Source organism: Atractosteus spatula, chromosome 10, assembly GCF_055471065.1.
Source record: "Atractosteus spatula isolate fAtrSpa1 chromosome 10, fAtrSpa1.hap1, whole genome shotgun sequence".
NCBI lineage: Eukaryota > Metazoa > Chordata > Actinopteri > Semionotiformes > Lepisosteidae > Atractosteus > Atractosteus spatula.
The window spans coordinates 17,033,490-17,041,995 of NC_142715.1; the positions used below are offsets into that span (position 1 = coordinate 17,033,490).

An 8,506-nucleotide genomic window follows, 5' to 3' on the forward strand; every position below is an offset into this window, starting at 1 on the left:
GGTGCTTCTGTTGAGACCTCCTTTCAGCTGACTTCTGACAAAAGGGAGAGAGCTGCTTTTGTGCAGTCTCTCAAGAAACTAAGCAAAGTGTTCAAAGATACTTTGTCAGCTTGACATCAAGGCAGAAAACAAAAATTTTCTTGCATCCGCTCAACCCAAATGCGCTTTGCAACCTTTTGCGTTATGCAGGGAACGACGTCTGCCGAGATCACTTTTGAGTCAATGCAAATTGTAGTGTGCCCTCCGTTTTAATGTTGGTTGTGCTGGCGTGCTGCTTCTGTCTGTGAAACTCTGTGGGAGCCTCTTGACTCCCCGTGTCATGCTGCGTTTCTCTTTCATTGTACTGGGAATGGTACCGTTGCTTCTGGATAAAGTCTGTCTTGGGTCATTCCAGACAAGTCAGGTATGACTGTGCTTCACCACAAGAAGAGACACTTCACTTGCGAGGATCCCAACAGTATATTTCTCCTTTCAGAGCCCATGGGAGTGAATTTCATACACAATTAAAAAAAGGCTAATTTTATTTAGAGGCTTCAGACACTTTTTTAATTAAAAAAGTGACCTGAAACTCCTTAGCTTTCAGGTTTTCTAGAACCTTTAATAATAAAGTGGTCTCAAACTTTCATTGTCTGATGTAGCTGTCCCTAAAGTTGAACATGATGTTTTGGAGATGCTGAGATATTGAGAAGAACTCAACTACATGGTGAAAAGTCTGGGTTCAGCACCAGCAGATGGTGAAGAACTCTTAGCTGACCCCAACCTAATTTGAACTCACAACTTTCAGAGCAAGAATCAGCTACACTACCACTGTGCCACACCCTCTAGTCTTCTTTAGCTCCCCAAAGGAGAAAAATCAGTGTCCCAATGTCTTTAACAAAAAGGAAAATTTAGACAGGCTTTCATTTCTGCATTAAGAACTGTTTGTGCTGTCCTGTAATTGAGGAAATTTACCGCCTAAATCAGCAAAGAATTCTACGTTTGAACAGTTCTAAATAGACTTAAATGGATATTTACAGACTTTTGAAATGTAGGAACATGAAAGCTGTGTGGACCTGTGGTTTTTATTTACTTTGTTTAATCTTTTTTTCCATAAAGTGTAATTGTATTATTTATGTGCCCCTCACGAGTCTATTAATACGTTATATGTGCTCTTGTTTATATTGAATCTATTTTGTTGTTTCCGGAAAATTCCGGATGCGTGCTGCTGTAGAAATAAAATGACATCAAGGGTGCTGTACCCAGAGGTCTGTAGCCTGCTCCACAGAAGAACTTTATCCAGAGGTGTTAAAGAAGTCGAGATCTCGCCATGAGAGGGGAAGCATCTCAGAAAAAGCAGGTGCAGTCGGTTCCATAGTCATAACGCCACTGTTGGACAAGAGCAAAAGCCACCCGGCTTCCTTCAGGCAAGTAATGAGACAAAGAAACAGGGCACAGTGGCTAGTGTGGCTGAGTGGTCTAAGGTGCTGGATTAAGGCTCCAGTCTCGTTGGAGGTGTGGGTTTGAATCCCCCTGCTGCTAGGAGTTTTTGTGTTACAACCACCTAATGGAGCAATGTGTTAAAAGCTACTTTATCAGATTAACATCAAAGCAGGGAGAAAAAAGTGTTTCTTCTTCTCAACACAAATTCTTGTTTCCACCTTCAGCAGGGAAGTTTGTCTACCAAGATCACTTTTGAGTCAGTGCAAATCACAGTGCGCCCTCAATTTTAATGTCGGTTGTGCTCCTTTTATCTGTGAAACGTTAATGTTCTGCATTTTCAAGTTGAGTCTTCCTTAGGGGTAGAGCTGATTAAGTCTTTCCGCATAGTGCTCCATCAGAAATAACTTGTCTAAGTTCAATAGAGATTGTGGGTTTCACTTCAAGCAATCACAAAGCATACATAGATGTCAGATCTAAATGGGGAATTTGTTGGTTACAAAGCTGAACGTTTTTCCATGTTCTGCTAGAGTATCTACTGGCTTGCCTTTATCAGCTGTCTTGGAAAGATAAGCTGTGCTTCCTCTCAGGAAAAATCATCAGTAATCATCAGTAATTTTATTCTGTGCGTATGGCCTTTATTTAAAGTATATGAAAATCACGAGTTCATAGATTTATCCAAATATCAGCGGCACCTTGTAAACCTGTCATAAGAATTCCTTCAATCCAATAGTTTCACTCCAGGGAAAAGGCAGGGAAACATAGAGAATTCTTATTTAAAGACAACATTTGGATTGGATTGCATGTAAGCAGGCATCACTCAGAATTCCTAATATGATTTTAAATTCAGTTTTGCAGTGCTTTAGTGCGTTACTACTTTCAGAGAGTCTTTTATTGACCTTGCTGAAGCAGAGAAGCGACATAATCACAATTGTGACCAGTTTTTCTACTGTTTCTGGTTAATAATGATGATTATTTTGTATTTTGATTAGAATTTTTTGTAGCATTCTTCCTCAGCTTTTAAGTTATTTGGTGAGCAAGAACCACTGAGAACGAGTCTGAATCAATCAAGAACACATATGGTGTCCTGTAGCGGCGTGTCTTATTAATAAGAAAGAATTAAGTGTTCTGAGTCTTCCCAAATGAGGCCTCATCTCTCTGTTCATCTCTGTGGTGCAGCCACAGAGAAACTATTCATGCAGGCTGATTTAAGGTTCCTTTGATAAGGTTTCCTAGGACAGCTCCCAAAGGGGGATGCACTTAGCTAAGCCTGGCTATCATGATCAATGGTCATCCATTGGCGCCTATCTGTCTAGGGAGTGCCAGATGGACATCTGGACTGCATTCCCAAGTGTCAGGAGTAAGTGACTCATATCTCACCTTGATCAACCAATCAGGGACTGGTAGCGCCGAGTAACCCACGTGGCTCTCTGATGCCCATGGAACTTTCAGCCAATCAATGAGCTGAAGTTCCTCCAGGTAAAAACAGGCAACACAGAGAGCCTGTGAGATTCGTGAGATTCACTGGAGAATTCAAAGGAGAATTTCAAGGCAGGACGGCCCAGGAGCAGAAGGCTCCCAAGGGCAGGACATTCTCGCAGCGCGCCTCCTGACCATCCTGAGACTCAGCCCGGACAACCACGGAACGGCCAGTGGGTCCGAGTGCCAGAACTTTCCTTTGTTCTAAGAGTCTAGAGCGGAGGTTGCCAGAGAGTAACCAGAGGATCCACCTGAGGTTAGCACCAGCAGCAGGCCTCGTGAACAGGTCGGAACTGTGGACAGCTGAATCACTATTCAGAACTAGCTCTCCATCAGGAACGAACCGGTCCTCTTCCTGACTTGCTGGGACCCACAGTCATCTTTTCTCCTGTGCACAAACTTTGCTAGTTAAAGCCAACACTAACTAGCTGGTCAGTGAGCATCAGCAGCGCACCGTCGCAGGCCGCACAGCACAGCCTGGCACGGAGCCAGAGAGCGTGGATTGGACAGCAACAAGCCTGCAACTGTTTCTTTGTGCCCGCAGAAGATCTGAATCCCCAGAGATTGGATGAGTATTCAACTTCAATGCATTACAGCTCGAGAATTCAATTGTTATCCCAACCAGTTGATATAAATTTAATTCCTAAGAGTTATGTACTTGTTTTGAGTATCTAATGTAGAAGTTATAACCAAGTTCATTTACGAAACGGTCTAAATGAATGATATACTGAACGTATGTCCTCTTGATATATGTAACACTTTGTAACTGATTGAATATATATCTTTTGTATTCTGATAACCCTCTCGATAAGATCTGTTAGGTTTACATGCATATTCTATGTATTAATAAATGTATCCTCGTGTATTAGTACCTGTGTGTGTGCGTTGTTTGAGTTATGTCGCATGGTTGGATTCTAAAGCCATCAAAAGAATCAATTTTGTGATTTACTGCTACGATTAATAATTGTCCCAGTAAATGCCCAAACCCTACAGAACTGGTGCCTTCAGAGAGCTACATTACATTTAATTTGGCTATGGCAACGTTACAGTCCTGTGTACAACTGCTTAGCCCGAATTTAGCTTTTCAGTGTTGAGGAAGACATTTCCAATTTTGATTGCTGGTTTCAGAGGATGTGCTACAAGATCACAGATTCATTTGAAAAGATTTGGAGATGCATTGGCTGGGACTCAAACCTGGCTCAATTGCATGAAGGCACCTATACTCAGCAACGAGAGGGAAGGAGAAGGGGCCAGAGGTAGTGTGGCTGAATGGTCTAATATGCTGGATTTTAGGCTCCACTCTCTCAGGGGTGTGGGTTTAAATCCCACTACTGCCTAATGTTTTAAGACCTTACTTCCTGTGATTTGTAATATGGTCAGTAAAAGTACTTTATGTAAGTATCTCTTACATCAGTGCTACAAGTCACTTACTGCTCCACAGGTCCGGGGTTCAATCCCTGGCATCTTCAGGTGTTTTATATTACTGTACTCACATCTCAATCTTCTGTTGAGTGAGAACTCTTTGCTCGTGTTCATAGAGAGCCAGGTTTACCTTTTGAATCTCACCCGGGATTTCCTGAGAGATCATTCAGCGAGCGAGTCCTCCCTCTGGACTCGGCACTGAGCTGAAAGCTGCACGAATTCCTCACTGCGTGTCCTGTACTGTTACAGGTGGTCCAGAGTTAATGTGCAGCACAGTGACATGAACACCTTGAACTTTTTCTGTATGTGAAGGAAAATGCAAAAGAGCATGTAAAGTATTGATCATATAAAATATCCATGGTACAACTCGAGAAAAAACTAAAGAAAAAAACAACGACTTTTGATGATTACAAGAGATTCAAGAAACACAACCGTCCGCAGATGGGTTCGGATCCTGAACGCTTAAGTCAAAAGAACAAAAGCGAAGTAAACTCTCTTCATTGTCTTATAGTTTATGAAATAAAACAATTTCTTACTTTCTCAATAATTTCTTACCGTTGATAGACGATTTATTGAATTTTAACAGAATCACAATTACAAACATTTTGGGTTAAACTGTTATTCACATACTCCTAACAAAGAGAAACGTTAGTGTCTTCCGGTGTGTGAGCCCATTTCTCAAAAAATTAAAAAATAAGTTATATAAATTGAATTGTTCTACTTTTTAGGCTTGCATAGTCTTATTCATATTTCAGTTAAACCTTTTCTTCTGTAGTAATTTAATTCGATATTAAAATTAGTCCTGATTTACAATTTTTGGACATGGTTCATCTTAAAGAATTTTGTAATAAGTTTCAGTTTAGGAAAATCGTGCCCAGAAGCTACCAAAACTGGTAATGTTCACATAATGTGTAATGCAAAAGCAGCAGTTGGGGTGGGAAACAAAAGGCATTTCTTGGTATGAATCCTAAAACTTCATAGATGGTGTTCTAGGACTTCTCGCTTCAGATAAAGCTGTCAATACATCATAGATTTCTACTCAATCAATATCAGCAGTGTTATCACTACCGAACGCTAAATATAGATCCTGGCAATAATTCATGAGTTGTTCGTTAGAAAATTGTTTATGTTTTTTTAACATATTTTCAATACCAGACAAAAAGTCGGAAGTTTCAATTTCATGCAACTGATGAAATCTCTCTTCGATGGAAGTTATAAGTACATTACATCCAGAATACTGCGGAATCAATCAGATTTACATGTTTCTCGTGGATCGAGAAGATCATTTTGAGACTCAAAACATGCCTGTCTTTTCTTTTTTCGAGGACAAAGGAGCAGCAGCAGGAGTAGCAGTAATGGCAAGAACGTGTTTAGAGTTCAGCACTTCTCATTTCTAATGCAGAGCCATCGACTCGGAAGCACCACCTGCGATAACAGAAATTGCAGAATTGGTCTGTTCATGCTGCCTACACGCTTTGAATTGCTGGCATTTTTTGCAAGTTCCTTTTTGAGGGTTCATGAAATTCCTCACATTTGAGCCAACACTAAAATATTTCATTCGGGGTCGCCTAATTCATAGTGCAAACCGAATCTACAGGGGAATGCTGTGGCACATGAAGCCGTTTGTTATTCTGTTGTGAGGTGTGAGGGGCGGAATGCAAATCGAGTTGGTGAATAGAAAATGAAACAGGAGTCACTTCTTGAGCTACGAATTCCAAAAAGTATGAAAACCTGTGCATTTTAACAGTGCAGAATACTCACAAATTGCACTGAGTTGCTTGCTTTCTTCTGCTGCTTTTATATTTCAGTCATTCCCTGTCAGCTAGCACTGGAACAATTCAAGAGAGGTAAAATCAGAAGCTGTCAGGAGTGGAATTTGAACCCACGCCTCCATTTGGAGACCAGAACACCCAAGCCAGCTGGAACGACACGTGTCCTTGAGTCTGGCGCCTTAGACCACTCGGCTACCCTGACAAACAAAAGCAAGTGCTGTGCTGAATGCACCAGTAGTTGACTAAACTGAGTTTCTTCCCTGAAATTATTTGCTTGCGAAGAGCCAAGTTGCCTTGAATGGATCTTGAAAATCAAATATACGGATGGATTGTTATTCGGTTGTGAGTTTTGAGGGGCGTATTATAAATTGAGTTGGTGAAAAGGCGCTTTTTGTTAGTCTGTCGGGAGGCTGCACAAGGTGTTTAGAGGGAGAACTTCTAAAAAGCAGGCTCTCTATGTTTAGCATCAAGGCAGATTTTTTTTTTCTCAATGGAAATGCTCTTTGGCGCTTTCAGCTTTACGTAGGGAACAACGTCTGCCAGATCACTTTTGAGCCAGTGCAAATGGCAATGTGCCACCAAGTACATTTAATATTGGCTGTGGTAGCGAGCTGCTTTTGTTTGTGAAGCTTTTACTTCTTTAAGCTGAATCATCGGCAGGAGTAGCTTATTAAATCTTTGCTCATAGCGCTCCATCAGAAATACATTGGAGGTATTGGAGACCCACGTGGTGTTACCACCCCCTGCCAATCCCTGATTGGTTGATCAAGGTGAGATATGAGTCACTTACTCCTGACACTAAGGAATGCAGTCCAGATGTCCATTCGGCACTCCCTAGACAGATAGGCGCCAATGGATGACCATTGATCATGATAGCCAGGCTTAGCTAAGTGCATCTCCGTTTGGGAGCTGTCCCTTATCAAAAGAAAACATCTTAAATCAGCCTGCATGAATACTTTCTCTGTGGCTGCACCACAGAGAGGGAGAGTGAGATGGGGCCTCATTTAGGAAAGCACAGCAATGCTTAATTCTGTCTTATTAATAAGCATTGCCGCTACAGCTGTAAAGTTATTTGGCGAGCATGGACCTCTGAGAAGGAGTCTGAATCCATCAAGAAGACAGGAATTCTAATATCGCACTGCCATCTTGTGTACAAAATATTTGTTCAGCTCTAATGTCTGTGTGCATTGACAAGGCATCTCAAAAGGACATATTAAATAAGAAAATGATCCTTTCTGTTACCATTCCTGTGGTTGGAGCGTTGTTTCACCCTTTTACGTTCTACAGTATTTACAGACAAGGTTTTATCACTGGAGTTGTACAGAACAAGTGTGCATCAGTCCATGAAAATCATCAGTACTGCTGTTTTTCTATGCATAGTTTAATCAAGAGCACTTAAAAGATGCAAAAGATGGATTGTGTTCTGTGAGCACCTGCACATCTCTAAGTCACTTCCACAGCCTCTTGTGTTGGGGATGTAGCTCAGTGGTAGAGTGCATTCTTCGCATGTATGAGGTCCTGGGTTCAATCCTTGGCATTTCCAAGTGCTTTATGTTACTGTGCTCACATCGCAGTCTTCTGTTGAGTGAGAACTCTTTGCTCCTGTTCATAGAGAGCCAGGTTTACACAATTAAACTTGAAGTGCTGCAGTTTTAAATGTACCTCCAAAGCATTTAGTTCTGTTAACTACCAAAGAATGTGAACTAATTTAAAGTCACATTCAGGAAATCCAGAGAATGTCTTCACACTTGTCGTGGCTGTTGCAGAAAAACCTCACCCAGGATGTTGAATCTCACCCGGGATTTCCTGAGAGATCATTCACCGAGCGAGTCCTCCCTCTGGATTCCGCACTGAGCTGAAGCTGCGCGAATTCCTCACTGCGTGTCCTGTACTGTGTAGCACAGTGACAAGAACGCCTTGAGCTTTTTTCGTATGTGAAGGAAAATGCAAAAGAGCATGAAAAGTTTTGATGGTATAAAATATCCATGGTGCAACTCGAGAAAGAACTGATGGACAAAACAATGACATTTGATGATTACAAGAGAAACACAACCGTCCGAACATGGGCTTGGATCCTGACCGCTTGCGTTAAAAGACAAAGCAAAGGATATAACCTGTAAATGTCTTCATGTCTTACAGTTTATGAAATAACACAATTTCTTACTTTCTTAATAATTTCTTACTATTGATAGATGCTTTTTTAATTTTAACAGAATCACAATTGCAAACATTTGGGGTTAAACTGTTATTCACATACTCTAACGAAGAGAAACATTAGTGTCTTCCGGTGTGTGAGCCCATTTCTCAAAAAATAAATAAATAAGTTCTATAAATTGAATTGTTCTATTTTTCAGGCTTGCATAGTCTTATTCATATTTCAGTTAAACCTTTTCTTCTGTAGTAATTTCATTTGATAT

General features: G+C 41.0%; 1 non-coding gene across 1 annotated transcript; it reads right to left on the minus strand.

Moving 5' to 3' along the window:
* Nucleotides 1-6,178: 6,178 nt before the first annotated feature.
* trnal-caa (transfer RNA leucine (anticodon CAA)) lies at nt 6,179-6,291 on the minus strand. The gene is made up of 2 exons: nt 6,254-6,291; nt 6,179-6,224 (listed from the first exon to the last, which is right to left on the minus strand). It is a non-coding gene; the product is annotated as a tRNA-Leu (tRNA).
* Between the last annotated feature and the right edge of the window lie 2,215 nt (nt 6,292-8,506).